Genomic DNA, 17388 nt, shown 5'->3' with positions numbered 1-17388 from the left:
CTATTGCTTACTTTTCTCATTTATAGAAGATTCTTTTTTACTTCTATTTTTTTCACACGAAATCGATAAGTGATTCAGATTAGATTAACTAAGTCAAATATTAATAAGGCAACGAAGAAGCTAATGATATTAGGAGGATTCAAACTCCATCAGTAGCATAGTATTCACTTCTCCTTATGTCTTCTCCCCTCGAGCTCTAAAAATTCTATCGATATTTGTGGTTGAGGTAAATGTTATAACACTTTTTAACAATTTACGAGTGTTCGCGGATAATTTAACAAAATATTAATCTTATAAAATTATGATTTAATATATTATATTATTTTATTAAATGTAAGTTATGATTTTATTATTTAGTATAGTATACAGAAATATAACTTATGATAAGTTTGAGTATCGGATAAGCTTGTGGGCCAACCTAAGGCTACTGCACAGTACAAACAGTAGAAACATGTGCTTTAAATTCGAGCTCTAAAAATTCTACTCGATATTTATGGTTGAAGTAAATGCTAATATTTGTTAGCAATTTAATTGCTTTACCGTTCGATAGAACACTTTTTTTAACTCAGACATGTATATTTTCTTATACTGGCTCGATATATTTAAAATTAAAGTAAAAACTAAATATAATTAAGTTGATTTAGCTTTTTAATCGATCAATTTGAGTTGACACGATGTAAGTCGTATGGTTTATTACAGACTTTTTACCTTTAGATACTACTCTTTGTGGTGTTGTACTAGCTACAAGTAAAAAGAGTAAAATATATTTACTCCGATGTTTACATTTAGCACATCACTCCCTCCGACTATAAACAAGCATTTAAAGATAAATTTTGAGAAGAAAAATGAAAAAGAAATGCTGTGGTCCACCTTTGTGGGGCCTACTGCAACAATCACACTAGGAACACGTGCTTCATCGAATTTCCGCTATCTGTCTTGAGTTAGACAAGCACAAGCCTATCTTAGCACCCGATGACCTGCTTCGGGAGACCTTTTCGAACCGCAGCAGCATTCGAGCTTTGCAAATTCTACTCAATATGCAATATTTCACGTTCACGCAAGGCCAGCGGAAGAACCACAACCCCAAGAATGTGTGATGTAGGAGTGTTTATCAGGCGGATCGGGCGAATAACTACACTGAACGGTTTGGCTTATCGGTAAATAGAATAAATGTAGTAATTCGTTAGCCATCCAATAAGATAATGGGCGGATTGGTATTAGATTAATGATTATTGGACGGTTTATCGGCTATACCAAATAATTTTTTTTTCAACTATCAATACCAAACGTGTGAAGAATAAAATTATAAAGTCTACCTTGACTCTACTCTCTAGCGAAAAAGACTACCGTTTCGAGGAAAGATTCTCCCTTGAATCCATCGAGAGGTTGCGATACGCTTTTTTTTCTTATGTCATTCGATCCATCAAACACCTTTGTCTCTTTTCTTAACTCTGTATCTTAGGGCTTGTGGTCAATCAAATTCAATTTGAAAAGAATGTTCATGGTCGATTGGTTCTACGGAGTTCTCGCATCGTTTGGTCTGTGGCAGAAAGAGGTTAAGATCTTGTTAGGCCTTGATAATGCCGACAAAACTACCACAGTAGACTTTATCGCTAGAAAGTAGAGCCAACTAACATAGTGTATCAATAGTACTTTATATACATAGGAGTAAAAGTTTAAATATAAAAATTCTTAACGGGTTAACGGTTTACCCGATAAGAAAAATGAGTTCCCAAACTGTTAAGCCGTTAATGGTAAAATCTCAATCCGTTCAACATCCATTAGCCCGATAATCCGATACCAATAAGCCAATAAGCTATCGGTTAAGTTCGGTTAACGTTTTCGGTTCGGTTTTGAATAGCCCTAGTGTGATGTAAGCATTCTACCCTGATATAAATATTAATGGCCGGTACACGGCCGAACCCGTAATCTATAGGTCACACGGAAAACTTGATTTTGTTGCTCCAAGGCTCTTCTCATCATTATTTGTTACAGTAAATCTTAAATACCCCTAACATACTTTTTATAAATTACCGTTTTGATAGAATTCGTTTTTAACTCATAGTATTATCTTTTACGATTTGTTCAATAGATTTAAAATTAATTTAAAAAGTAAGTTTAGCCGATCTAATTTTTTAAATGGACCAAGAGTATCGATCAATCACATATTTTAAACAAATAGAAACGGTGGATGTCGCATGTTTCATTAGAGAAAACATATTTTACTTTTAGTTGCTATTCTCTTTTGCTGTGTTTTACCAGTTACTAGAATAAATAGCGACATATAGTTAGAGCCATTTTGGATTAGCTGATTTGAAGTATTAGGTGTTGAAAAGCACCGTTAAGTGCTGAAACTGATTTAATAAATATGCAGTTACATGTTTGCATACAAGTGCTGAAATTGATAATAAGTTGCTGCGGTGATTATTGATGTAAGAGTTTTGTTCTAAAAAAGAATATTTTAAGGATAAAATAGTAAAAATATTGGTCAAACTTAAAGTGCTTATAAGCTAAAAATTCATAAGCTGGGGGTGACTAGCTTATGACTTTTAGCTTATTTTTAACTTATAAGCACTTTTAACTTTACCAACGCATAGATAAGCCGAAAAGTATTTATAAGCTAGTTTGACCAACTTATAAGCTTAGAAAAACACCCTCTTACTCCTCGTAAAAATTGCACAGGTGCCCTATTTGGTCGCCCCCGTTTAACCTATACCCACTTTTTAAAATTTTTTTAATTTGTTCCCACTTTTTAAACAATTTCAGGCCTCTTTCTCCTTTTTTCTTCTTCTTCTCTTCTCCTCCTTCTTCAGCTCTTTTAATGTTTTTGCACACCTTCAAGAAGGTTTTTAATAGAATATATCCCTCTTCAATATCTCACTTAGTTAACGCTACACTAATTGAAATAGTACATGTAAGTTTGCGAAAAAATAACAAAAAGTGCTCCTTGTTTTTATTTTAAATGTCAAGTATTTTGGAACGAGTTTAGTTTGCGAAATGGAAAATATAAAGATTAGGTGTTATTATTGATTTTGATTGTTGATCTAATCCAAATAGAATGTTACGTGGTGTTGCAGAGGATGAAGCAAGTAGTTCGCCACGCAAGCAAATTGAATGAAGCAATATCAGCAACAAGAGGACGATGAGAAGTTCAAGTTGACTGCTTGGAATATTACCCAGGAGGACCCAAGCACCGAAGTGCATCCTCTAGGAGATGAAATTCAGCAAATACTAAACAAATTTCAGCTCCTAAAATCCTGAAGTTCAGTAGATACTAAACAAACTTACTTCAGCTCCTAAACAAACTTACTTCAGTTCCTAAAATGCTGAAGTTCAGTAGATACTAAACAAACTTCAGCTCCTAGAATATTGAAGTTCAGTAATAAAAAAACAAAAACTTAGGCCAAAACATGCTGTAGTTTTATCGAACTAAAGTTTTCCATTACACTATAAACTGAACTTTACATAGAGAATACCAGCTACAAGATTCCAAGAACAATTACCCTTCTCATGACACATTTTGTTACAGTACTACGAACAAAATTATACACTCTACTCCGTCTTGTCTTCTTCCACATCACCATCATTAGATGCCCCATTTCCACCCAACGTAGATCACACTTCTGATGGACTTCTTACATCCTTTGATGACAGAGGGAGCGGTTTTATGAGCGTCAATGTTTCATCATTGTCAAACTCTTCACTATCGTCAAAATACGCATATCTGCATGTATCGCAAAGAAACTCAATAAGTATTGAAGTGCGTAAATAGAAGAGAGTAACTGTCACATCTAACAAATGCTGAATTTTCTCACAAAAAGACTCATTTTGAGATTCTTTTTGAAGGGAAAGCGTGAATATATGGAAATTTGAACAAAACGCTGCTAGATCTTTGACACCAGGACAATATGTTTTGTGTTCTTCTTTCCGCCTAAAATGACGAAGAAAATTAATTCATAATCTCTAATATGAAAATAGGGAGGGTTGGGAGTGAGGAGGAAATCATCTCATTTTTTCACATGGTTTAGGTATTCTCCATTCGTTCTAGGTCTAAGTTGAAATGCTAACACTCTATTAACATAAAAATTGCGACGGATGAATAGCTCCTTGTTCAGAGGCCATCATGAACGATCATCATTATTAAACAAACGGCAAAATGCCTTAAACCACCCTTAAATTTGGCTCAGATTATTAGTGTCCTCCCCGATCTATGCCCGGTCCCCTACACTTGACTATATGAATTTAGAAACCCCCTGATCTGCCACATGGCATATCAAGTGGTATTAAGTTACTATGGCGTGTGAGAGAGCACTCAGACAGAAAAAAACAGCCCCCCAAATAACATCCCAACGGCTACAATCCCTCTTCTTCCTATTTATAACATCCTCCATCGAAGCCAAACTCAAGTTCATACGTTTTCCTGTAATTCTTGATTTTTTTCTATATTAGTTAAATTACTTAGTCTCATTTCCAGATTTCTGTTTGTCACGATCCGGATTTCCCACCCTCGGGAGTCGTGATGGCGCCTACTCGTAGAAGCTAGGCAAGCCAAGTTTTTTTTTATTTACTTTCCGTTTACAACATAATCCCTTTTAACAATTCATGGCAACAATATTAAAATAATAAAATTAAATAGTAGCGGAAGTCTTAATTATAGAAACTGAATCACCATGCGGAATAGTCAATATAATCCTCTACCCAAGACTGGTGTCACAATACTCACGAACTGCTAAGAAATACTAAACAAAAACGTCGGAAAGAAAACATAAGCTGTTTGTCTAGAATACAATGAGGCAACAGGCTAAAAAGCTAGAATAAGGGAGATGCCGGGCTTGCGGACGCATGCAAGGCTACCTCGGGTCTCACCGGACTGAAGGCCTACTCCCGTACTAATACTGCTGCTGCTGCTCGAAACCTGAACCTGTGCAAATAGCACAGAGTGTAGCATCAGCACAACCGACCCCATATGCTAGTAAGTGTCTGGCCTAACCCCGGCGAGGTAGTGACGAGGCTAGGACCAGACTCCAGATAAACCTGTGTAGATATATATACAAGTACAACGGAAAAGTAGCAAGAAAAATAACAATTTAAGCCGGGGAAGGGAGCATGCTTCAGGGGTAACCGATAGAAACAAAATATCAGGAATAATGGTACGTACATTTACAGTTTAACTTCTAACAAAAATGAAAAGATAGACAACTTTCATATTCAACTCGTCTTGTTGCAGGCGTGCAACCCGATCCCATTTCTCAATATCTCGTGGTAGGCGTACCACCCGCTCCCATTTCAATATCACTTGTGGTAGGCGTACCACCCGATCCCATTTCAATATCACTTGTGGTAGGCGTACCACCCGATCCCATTTCAATATCACTTGTGGTAGGCGTACCACCCGCTCCCTTTACTTTCAACACAATACACAATACAATCCCGGCAAGGGAACAATCAAATTAATACTCTTTCCCGGCAAGGGAACTATAACAACAAGTCAAACATCCCGACAAGGGAGAGTCAGCTATAACCAATCCTATTCAACTTCTTCCTGGCACAACTAATACCAATATTTGATCACAACGTTCATAGGATCAACAAGGGTACACAATTATCAAATTAAGACTCACGGTCATGCTTGACACCGACGCATGGATACTCGTCACCATGCCCACACGTCGTACTCAACACAAACAAGTAGCAATTATGACTCAACTCCTAATCCCTCAAGCTAGGGTTAAACCGAACACTTACCTCGATGCTTTGAACTCAACTCAAGCCTCAACTATAGCTTTACCCCGAGATTCCACCTCCAATCCGCTCGAATCTAGCCACAAATTACTCAATTACTTTACTAAACACTAAATGAATCAATTTGAATGCATAAAAATGAATTTCCCAAGTTTTCCCCAAAAATTCCAAAATCGCCCCCGGGCCCACGTGGTCAAAACCCGAGGTTCGAACCAAAACCCGGTTACCCATTCCCCCACGAACTCAAATATGTAAATTGTTTTGAAATCAGACCTCAAATTGAGGTCCAAATCCCCAATTTTTAGAAAACCTAGGTTCTACCCAAAACCCCCAATTTCACCCATGAAAATCCTTGATTTTAAGTTGAAAACATGTTAAATGATGTTAATGATTGAAGGAAATGAGTAAAAATCAACTTACAAATGATTTGGAAGAAGTCTTGTTCTTGGAAAATTGCCTAAGGAGTTGTGTTTTGAAAATGGGGTGAAAAATGGTTCAAAATTCGACTAAGTATCAAAATATGCAGGTTGCAGATATGGGATTTGCGAACTGGGGTTCGCAATTGTGAACCCCGGCCTGTTACGGGAATTGCGAACATTTGTTCGCATTTGCGAACTCAGGCCAGATAGAAGGACTTCACATTTGCAAGCCAAGCAGGCCTGGGCTGGTTTCGCATTTGCGATCCAGCCTTCGCATTTGCTAGTTCGTATTTTCGAACCATGCCTGATCATACCAGATTTTTCCAAAATTCAAAAATGCAATCCGACACCTATCCAAAACTCACCCGATCCCTCGGGGCTCCAAATCAAATATGCACACAACCTCAAAAACATCCTACGGACTTACTCGCGCGATCAAATCGCCAAAATAACATCATATACATCGAATCAAGCCTTAAAACTCATGATTTCTCCCAAATTTTCATGAAACATCAATTTTTTCCATTTTAAGTCCGAAACACGTCAAACGACGTCCGTTTTCAACCAAACTTTACAGAAAGCGCTGTAACCATATATAAGACTTGTAACGGGCGCCGGAACCAAAATACGAGCCCGAAACCATAGTCTTTTAATCAAATTTCATTTTCATTTTCCTTAATCATTTCCAGAAATCATTTCACACAAAAATTCATTTCTCGGGCTTGGGACCTCGAAATTCGATTCCGGGCTTACGCCCAAGTCCCATATTTTCCTATGGACCCTCCGGGACCGTCAAATCACGGGTGTGGGTCCGTTTGCCCAAAATGTTGAACGAAGTCAAATTTAATCAATTAAATATCAAAATTTAGCATTTCTCACAGAATTCATATTTAAGCTTTTCCGCTACGCGCGGGGACTGCGCACGCAAATCGAAGCAACCCTAAATGAGGTTTTTAAGGCCTCAAAAGCACAGAATGAGTAAGAAAACAGGTGATGACCCTTTGGGTCGTCACACTGTCCTATTTTTCTCCACCATACCCCATATTAAAGATGAATACACTTGGTAGATGTGGGTATCCGGCATGTGTAAAACTATCTGGTCAAATGCTAATCCCAGTAGGATATTTCTTGGATGCAGAAACTATAAAGTATGAATATAGTGAGATAAGTGCTACTTAGAAGGTTCAATTTTAGTATATTTTTGTTGGGTTTGTTATATATATATTTTCTTCTTGTCTCTAATTTTCGTCCATTGTCATAGGTTAAAGGTCGAGTAGCTTGTAAATTTTTCGAGTGGTGTGATCCAGAATTTCCAGAACAAGCAAATGTTGTTATTTTGGGTTTGTTGAAGAAGAGAAATAAATTGAGCAAGAGTGGAAGTGGAGAAAAACTTTGAAGATTTGTCTATGTATCACTGTGCTATGTAACTTCGAGATTCAACACTATCATATTTCAACCCTAATCAAAACATCAAGTTTCAATCACTAACCTCTATATATGTCTACTTGAATATACAGAGAAGACTGCTGAGAAGCACTGGAAAATTGGAGAAAAAATCGTAGATAATCGGCAAACAATCGGGAAACATTGCGAGGATTTGAGAGAAAGTTCGAGAGAGAGAGTGAGTGGGGAGAGGAGTACTGGCTACTATTTTTGGAGAAAAATGATTGACTACTCCTAATATTTTATTTTAATTCTTTTTTCTTTTGATTTGTGTGTATATAAAATAAAATAATATTTTCTTTTTCATACTGGAGCACAGATAAGATAAAATTTTCAATGTGGACAACGCGTGTATGCACTGAATTAGGCTATACGAGCTCGGGAGGTTATGAGGGGGGGGGGGGGGGTTCTAAATTCATATAGTCAAAGTGTAGGGGGTAATTAGGATCGGGCATAGTTCGGGGAGGACACTAATAATTTGAGACAAGTTTAAGAGTGATTTAAGGTATTTTGCCTTAAAACAAACATTTGTAGAATGTTATAGGGTAAGCAATTGCACAGGAAGAGCTCTGTGAACTCAAGTTAGTACATGCATTACAAAGATAGAAAGCCTGGTATTACCTCATGGAGTTTTGAGATGGAGCCCAAAGTGCAACGATGACGCAAAGGAGAGAGAAAGACAACACTTGCCAGAAGGCAGGAATGATCTAGGCATTTTGCCATCGCTCATTGTACACATCAGTGGACTTGAAGTACAGCTGCCAGGGAAAAAACAAGTTTTAATTCTTTGCTTGGTAACATACAAATAGGGAACATTAGGAGGACAAGGAAACTACGTTATATGAACTCAAGTGCGAGTATGTAATAGGAGTGCATTTCAATTTCTAGATGATTTTCTCTGTATCTTCAAGGATTCACACAAAGTCCACAATCATGCCCAATATATTTCGCATTGAGGAATATAAGAATTCCTCTAGCTAACTATTTGCTTCAGCTTATGGAAATATCACTAAATAGGTAGCTCTCCTTGCCATTGCACTAGTTGAACTTACTTATTCATTATCCCTCTGTGTTGGATTTACTTTAATCCGTTTTTGAAACTATAGTTTGTCTAGATTTCATAAAAATTCCTGAATAAGAAAAAAGATAACATGATTGTTTATTTTTTTTTGAGATGAAGAAAAAAGATAACATGAATTATGATGCTTTTACTTATTTAATGGACTTAAGAATAGATGAAATTGGACATGAATAATAATATAACTGTGACTCCTTGAACTAAAGAACCTTCTTATCCCGTAAGCACCTTATTTCAATTCTTCATGTTTGTTTGATGAGAACCGAAGTCCTTCACCACACACGGACACGAACACATATATCAAATTAGAATTGATCCTGAGCTAAAATTTGAATATTCTTCGGGCCTTCGGAATATAATCATTTCGAAGCTGATATTCACAAATGATAAAGGTCAGAAAATGCCTCACTTTTATTTCAGTTGATGTTGGAATATGCACAACTTTTTCTTTTCTCCATTGGACGTTAAAAAAAAAAACCTTCAAGATTATTATTCTTATGGTTAGAAACACATGTTTATTTATCTTCTTTCACCAAAGTATGGATCACAAAATATTTCCTTACCAACAAGAATAACGAGAAACAGTACGTGAGCTACATGTACTTTTAGAAGAAGGATGGTGTCACATTTAACATCTAGCTTAAGTTTCCATGTGAAAAGTTAGAATTCAAGTAGAATTTAGAACCTAAGGGTATGGCCTGGAGGTTAATGAAGTAGGAGGAGAACCATGAGGTCTCAAGTTCAAATACGAGCGGAGTCAAAATCCACTAGGTGACTTCTTCCCATCTGCCTAAACTTTGGTGAGGAGAGTTGCCGAGTGCCTGTGTTGGTGGGAGATAGCACGTACATCAGAATACGTACGGCCACTATCATAAAAAATAAAAAAACTAGTAAAATTTAAGCCTTTAAGTGATGGATCATTTGAAAGTGGGCAACTTTGAGAATCTAATTAACATAGTCATTACTCCAACCTAAGCCTGTTAATCGGTCCAGGCTGACCCGTTTTCAACCCGTTTCGGTCCGGGTCAGCACGTTACTGTAGCACTTAGGGGTGGGCTGGAGCGGGTTAGGCGCGCGCACGAGGTGGGGGGGGAGGGGGTTTAGACGAACACATTTTGGATACCGGTGCATCGGAACCTGCTAAGCCCGCTAAGCCGTTAACGGGTTGTTAACGGGCTGCAGCCCGGTATCCGTTACAATTTTTTCTTCTTTTATTACTATTTTGTGGACCGTTGCCAATGGTCAAATTCGGAAATGAGCATTGGGGAACGACTAGATTTTGCACAAATGGCCATGTCGGCCTCCCCCATCAAACAAGTAGCCCTCCCACCCCTAGTAATTTAAAAATTACAATTTTAACCTTTTAAAATCTATAAATAACCTCCCTTCTTTTTCTTCATTTTTTCTCACAATTCACTCTCTTACTACTCTAATTCTTTCTCAAAACTCTCTTGATATTATTGATTATTGTTCCTAAATTCTCAATTATTTATTATTTTAAGTTTCATCAAATATTTAGTTTAGCCATTACAAAATTATTATTATCAAATATCAAGTATTCAAGTGAAGTGTGGTATCAAGTACTATCAAGTATCAACTATCAAGTTTCGATCGATCAATTGGAGTTTATTTTTTATATCAAAATTAGTGCGGCATCCAGAATCCCGGTACACTCGTTCCATCTCTTATTTGGTGTACACATATTTTATTATTTAGAATTATAATTTAATTTCTTAATTTAATTTACATAATGGATTTACTTAGAGCAGCCAAAAAAACGTGCACTAGTAGAGGTGGCCGGTAGTAAAAAAACTTCCAAAAGATCAAGAGGTGGTGTTGGTTCTTCTAGTAGCTTTACACATATTTCTCAAAGTTCACCTGAAAATTTAAATGTGTAAGAAAATTATGGTATAGATGATATTTTAGATGATATTCAATCACCCGATAATCTTGAAACACCACCATCTACGCATGATAATGCTAGTCAAACTCAAAATATTAGGGGTGGAACAAGTAAGCCTCCCCTCCCTATTAAGAAGAATCGAAGATTAAGAAGTAAGTGTTGGATTTTTTTGACAGACTAGAAGATCAAAAAAATTATGTAAAATGTAGAATTTGTAATGAATTTTATAAACATGAGCCCGGTAAGGGAGGGGGAATGGGTCAACTTCATAGGCATATGGTAGAGCTCCACCCTCTTGATTGGGGAGTAGATGAGGAAGATGAGAAACAAAAACTTAACCCGAGTACTGGGGGGTTAATAGGTAAATACGATATTAAGAAAGATCGGGAAGAATTAGCTAAAATGATTATTTTAGGTTGTTTACCTTTTAGTTTTGCTTCTTTACCGTATCTTGTTACTTATATTCAAAGAATTTATAGCCCTTTGTTTGAAGGTATTCCTAGAAGTACTTGTAGAGCTGATATCTTTAGGCTTTTTGGACAATATCAAACATATATACGTTATTTGTTCGCCAGTCTTTCTTGTAGAGTTTCTCTTACTTTTAGTATTGGTCGTGCTGTAAATGGAAATGATTATTTGACTGTTATATTCCATTGGATAGATGAAAATTTTTGTATGCAAAAACGTATTATTGCTTTTAAATATGATGAAGATCAAAGTCATACTGGTGCATTTATAAGTAATACTATCCATGAAGTTACTATATTTTATAATCTTGCAGAAAAAGTTTTGTGTATGTCATTTGATAATGCTTCTAACAACCATGCTGCTATTACAATATTAAAATTGCATCTACACCCACCACTTCCTGAATGTTAGATATGCATGTCATATTTATAACTTGATTGTGAAGAGTGACCTACAATTATTTAGAGATGAAATCACTTTAGTTAGGAGAGCTGTTGGTGTAATTCAAGAAAATAATAGAAGTGCTAGATTAAATGCATTTAAGGAAAAATGTGTACACTATGGACTAAAACCAAGATTTATGCCCGAAGAAATAGTTACTAGGTGAAATTATACTTATTTATTCTTAAGATGTTGTTATAAATATAGAATGCCTATAACTGAAGTTGCTAATTCTCATTGTACCTATCCTAGCCGTTTGTTAACATCTAGAACTTGGGATGTTATTGAAGATGTTGTACAAGTTTTAGAAATTTTTTATGTGGCTACACTTGAGTTTTCTTGAGCTTATTATACTACTATTGTAAACGATTTAGTTCATATTGCTGAAATTTCTCTTTTACTACATAATTTGAAGAAGAAAGAGGATATACTTAAGTTGTTGAATCTATGCTAGATAAGTTTAAAAAATATTTCTACCCAATTCCGATATTTACATATTCGGTGCTATTTTAAACCCTACTATCATAACAATAAAGTGTTGCCAATTAATCAGTGCATTATATACTTATATTAGACCAACTGAAACTCTTGATATTGACACTTGTATTTCTGATCTACACAAACATTTACAAACTTTATATAATTATTATGCTAACATTGTTGATGCTTCTTCGGTTATAGATGCAAATGTTCCTTCAAGTAATACTTCAACATCTGAAACAACTTTGGATGATGATGATAGTGTTCAAGATTATTTGATTTGGTCTACACTAGGAGAGCATTAACAAACCAGTAGCAGGAATATTGATGAACTCCAATTCTACTTGCAAAAGTCAGCAGAGCCCCTCACAAAGAATTTTCTACTGCTGGGTTGGTGGAAGAGCAACTCAAATCAATTTACTATTCTTTTGGCCATGGCTCGAGACGTGCTAAATTTGCCGATTTCAACAGTCGCATCAGAGAGCGCATTTAGCCAAGCAAGGCAACAGCTAAGAGATACTCGTCATTCATTGGGCAGCAACGCTTTGGAAATTCTAGTGTGCTTCAAAGATTGGATAAGATCAGAACAGCGAAATCAAGGGCGTGCCGAGGTAGACGAAGCGGAGGACCAAGAAATTGGAGATATAATGGTTTATGGTTCCGATTCAAACAATGCCGGAAACCTAGAACCTCATGTTAACATGGAAGAACTTACAAAAATGATGCAAAACATGTTATGTACTATTTCTTATTTTTGATAATTGTTGTAAACTTTTAATTTGCAAGTTCAAAAATACAAAAAAAACAAAAAAGAACTTGCAAATTAGTTTGAAGTATTAAAAACATAAATGAAAGCCTTCGGAGTTTGTTCCTTACATATTGACTATTGGTCTTATTAAATAATATTTTATAGCCACTTACTTTCAAATTTCAATTTTAAAATTTTAAATTTCAAAGTTTAATTCTTAGCCTTAAAAGTTTGTAAACACTTAAGTATCAATAACATTGAATAAGAAAAATAAAATTTAATTAAAAAAAATACTAGCCCGCCCCGTCCGAACCCGAACGGGCCCAAAATAACCCGAAAATATCCAACCCGCCACCAGCCCGTTATCCCAGCCCGCTAACCAACCCGGTCCGTTAACGGATGGGCTGGTTTTTTTTTTATTCAGCCCGTCCCGGCCCGCCAGTTAAACACCTTTACTCCAACCTCATTCAATTAATGAATCAACTATCTTCAATAATCTCAAATTAAATCAGCTATATAAATCCTTTGTACCATTCTGCTGTACTCGAAATGAGTAGGAAAAAAATATTTACATACTAAATAACTATAAGGCCAAAGGAGAATCTTAGCAGCCCGGTTTGTTTGTACTTTCACCTTATTGGTGAGAGTCCGATTCTTCATCTTGTAACCCCCTACAGCCTACCTGTTTCCCTTTCTCCTGCCCACGGTGTAATAATAACAAAATACCCCTACAGCTTACCCGTTTCCCTTTCCCTGCCCACAGTGTAATAAAAACAAAATTAAATGTTACTACCTTACAAAAAAAAATTTACAAAAAAGGCCAGAGAATACTATTAACTTCGATTAAAGCAATTTGATGAGAAAAATAGTCATATTTACTGGATAAAAGAGTCGCCATTCGAGGAGGAGGAAGAGAATTCGTTGAGGTTAGGGGCAGAAGAGTAAATTCCTTCGCTTCCACCATGGACTACAAATGCATTGCCCTTGCTTACGAATTTCTCGGCGGAGTAGTCATGCAGTGAAGCTTGTGTAAACTGAAGTGAGCATAGTATTACAACAGTGGCTGAAGCTCCGAATAAGTTAAATGACGACATTGCCCCTAAAAGAGTTCAANAAAATCCCAATCTCTATTTTATTGCCTCATTTTTTTTTTCTGGGCTAACTCTCAACTTTCTTTGCTAGGGAAATCCTTTGGGTTTCACCAAATAAATTTTCATTTCCACATGTATGTCATTAGTTGATTTTGATGGGAATTATAATTTCAGACCCACCATTAGTATATATTTACATGGATATTTATGTATTTCTTTCGAAAATAGATTTGAATATTGGTATATTACAAAATATATACAACATAGACTGTCACTATACAAAAATTATACAAAATAGACTGTTACTATATAAAATTATACAAAATAAATTGTCACTATACAAAATAGACTGTCAATATAACAAAAAATATACAAAACAGACAGTCACTATACAATTTATATACAAATAGAGTGTCACTATACAAAATATATACAAAATAGAATGTCATTATACAAAAAATATACTAAATAGACTGTCATTATACAAAATATGTACAAAATAGACTATCACTATATAAAAATATACTAAATAGACTGTCACTATACAATTTATATACAATTAGCTCTCACTATAAAAAATATATACAAAATAGACTGTTACTATACAAAAGATATACAAAATAGACTGTTCCTATGCAAAAAATATACAAAAATAGACTGTTATTATACAAAAAATATACAAAAATAGACATTTCGTATATGACCTGTATTACATATTTCATTCAATTGTTAGCTAATACTTATCAGATCCAGAAGTACATTTAAAAAGGCAAAAAAGGGTTGCTCTATCGCGCCAGGTAAGGGTCAAACCTGCGACCTTCAGCTTAGGAAACAGGCGCTCTAACCACTGAGCTACAAGCACTTATGTTGTCATGCTTACTCCTTTCGGCTACTATATTCAATATGTTTGGGCCAAAGGGCCATTTTTTGTAAGTATGACAAAACATGGGCTATTAAAATTTTGAGGGGCTATAGAGGGTAGTTTTCTCAAAAAATTTTCCTCCAATTAGAGGAAAATGAGTTTATATGGAAAATATTTTCCAAAATATTTAAGCCAATCAAACATGGGAAAATTGGAAAATATTTTCCGGAAAATGTTTTCCTTCGTACCAAACAACACCCTAGTGTATGTCTATAACTCATTACTCTCATTACTCTTCTCCATTAACCAGGCTTTGAGTAAACGGTTAAACCATCCTAATAAGATTCCTGAAAATTGATTACGATAGGTAGATGACATCATTGCAACTGGTATTGAGATAACTTCTTTTCTCTAAATTCCATCAATTAATGAACTTGCAAGAGTGTATTTGCGTGCTAACTATTTAAGCATAAAATTTCTAGAAGGCTTCTTAGAGACCCAAATCAATCACCTTCACAATGCGGTAAAAAGTTTCTAAAGAATCTTTCAAAAGGAGAAAGAACGTTGTCTGCATACAATGTTTTTGGATTTAGCAGATTCTTAGAGATTAAAACTATTGCGAATATAAAATAGCCACGAGAAAGTTCACAGCTCAAGCTTGCATGGCATGATGAAAATAATTCAGTTATGTAAATAGCTATTAGAATGCAAATACAAATATTTATATCTTTAACATTTCCTTGGTGTGGGCATAATTTTCCCCTATAGGAGAAGCACGTGTAAGATTGATAAGTTCTGAGGTGGAGATGAAACATCAACGTTAGAATCTCTATAAAAGGAAGTGTCAAAATTGGAGTTTATGACAACTATAATGTATTCCTGGACTTCACTACTGGGGAAGATTGCAAGTCGGTTTGGTATAGAAGGGTAATTGACATCGAAGGCATGCAAATGTGGCTACAGAAATGGAGTCCCGATTTCAAACCAGAGGAAGACATATCAGTCGTTCCGGTTTGGGTTTTACCGTCGAAATTACGTTTAACATGCATAACTGGCATAATCTGAAACAAATTGTAAGGTCAGTGGGCGTTCCATTGGAAATTGATGTTGCTACGGTCAACAAGACAAGACCGAGTATGGCCAAGGTAAGAGTCGAAATCGATCTTCTTAAACCACAACTTGAATCGGTCTGGGTAGGACAAGAGAATGAAGATTCACCATTAAAAGGTTTTACTCAGAAATTGGAATACGAAGGGATACCTAAATATTGCAAACACTGTAAGAAACTTGGACACTCTTTAATTAATTGTAGTGTTGGAAAAAAGAAGGATAGAAGAGGATAGAGAAGCTGATAAGAAAAACCAAAAAAGTTGATGAAGCTCAAAATGGTACTGAATACTGATAGTGCAATAAGAATTGGGGAGCAAGGGGCAAGTAGTGCTCCAAAAGAAGTTAGCAGACAAGCCATTGCTACTGCAAATATGCAAAGGAATGATGTGAACAAAGGAAAAAAGGAGGCCCACAAGAATAAAATTGTCAATGACAAAATCTCCAGCAAAGATAACACTAACACTGTGGGGCAGAAACAACATGAAACAACTCAGAAAGTGGAAAGCAAAGAGGAATGGGAAAAAGAACAAAAGAAAAATAATAAAAAAGGGAAGAAGAAAAGTAGAAAGAATTACTGAGGAACAATTACAAGACATGACTAAAAATTTGAACAACAAGGGGAACAATGAAGAGCAGACACAAGAGATGACTGTGAAGGGGAACAACAAGAGGAGTACTGGAATGGAATCTAGCATTGATGTGGAGAAACAAAGCAGTAAACAAAATTGCCAAATGATAGAAAACACTCAAAGAGCAGAACTTACTGCCAAGGAATTGATACTTGGAGGAAACAAATGCAGGGGGCACGTATACCTTTGTGACAAACATACAAGACACATGACGACTGATAGTAGACCTGGGACCTTTACAGGTCATTAGACACACAGGACACATCAACAAACAACCCCTTAATATAGACGTATACCTTTATTTCATTTTCCTCATTTGGTTCATTTTCATTTTCCTCATTTAATTAGAATGATTTGTTAGTAATAATAATTTTAGTATTAACAACAAAAATTTAAAAATTATTTACACAATTCAGAATGAAAGAAAATAAAGGTTGTAAAATATATATTCCATGCATGTAATATAAAAATAATTATTTAAATAAAGTATTTTTTTAATATACATTATATATTCTTGAAAATTATGCTCAATTATATTATTATGTTTCTACCAAGTCCCGACGATACAAAGTTATATCACCGGAAAGAAAGGGGACTATCTATATAGGGTAAAATATGCTATGTTAAATCGTGCATGGAATATATATAATATAATTGAGCATAATTTTCAAGAATATATAATGTATATTATATACTTTTATTTAAATTATTATTTTTATATTACTTGCATGAAATATATATTTTACAGTCTTTATTTCCTTTCATTTTGAATTGTGTAAATAAATTTTTGAATTTTGTTGTTAATACTAAAATTATTATTACAAACAAATTATTCTAATTAATTCTTTTACTATGATCATCATTTAATTATTCCAGCATTATAGATGTTTAAATATTTTTTATTTTTTTAATTTATAAATAATATTTATTTATTCTATAGGTAAGTCTATAATATAATTACTAATGCTCATAGT

The 17388-nt window shown here is 35.1% G+C and overlaps 1 pseudogene; it reads right to left on the bottom strand.

Moving 5' to 3' along the window:
- The window catches only part of LOC109208321, a 57065-nt pseudogene extending 43249 nt beyond the window's left edge, over positions 1-13816 (bottom strand).
- Between the last annotated feature and the right edge of the window lie 3572 nt (positions 13817-17388).

Source organism: Nicotiana attenuata, unplaced genomic scaffold (genome assembly GCF_001879085.1).
Source record: "Nicotiana attenuata strain UT unplaced genomic scaffold, NIATTr2, whole genome shotgun sequence".
In the NCBI taxonomy this organism is placed as follows: Eukaryota; Viridiplantae; Streptophyta; class Magnoliopsida; order Solanales; family Solanaceae; genus Nicotiana; species Nicotiana attenuata.
The sequence above is the reverse complement of the archived record's forward strand: the minus strand, read 5'-3'. Positions and strand labels throughout refer to the sequence as shown.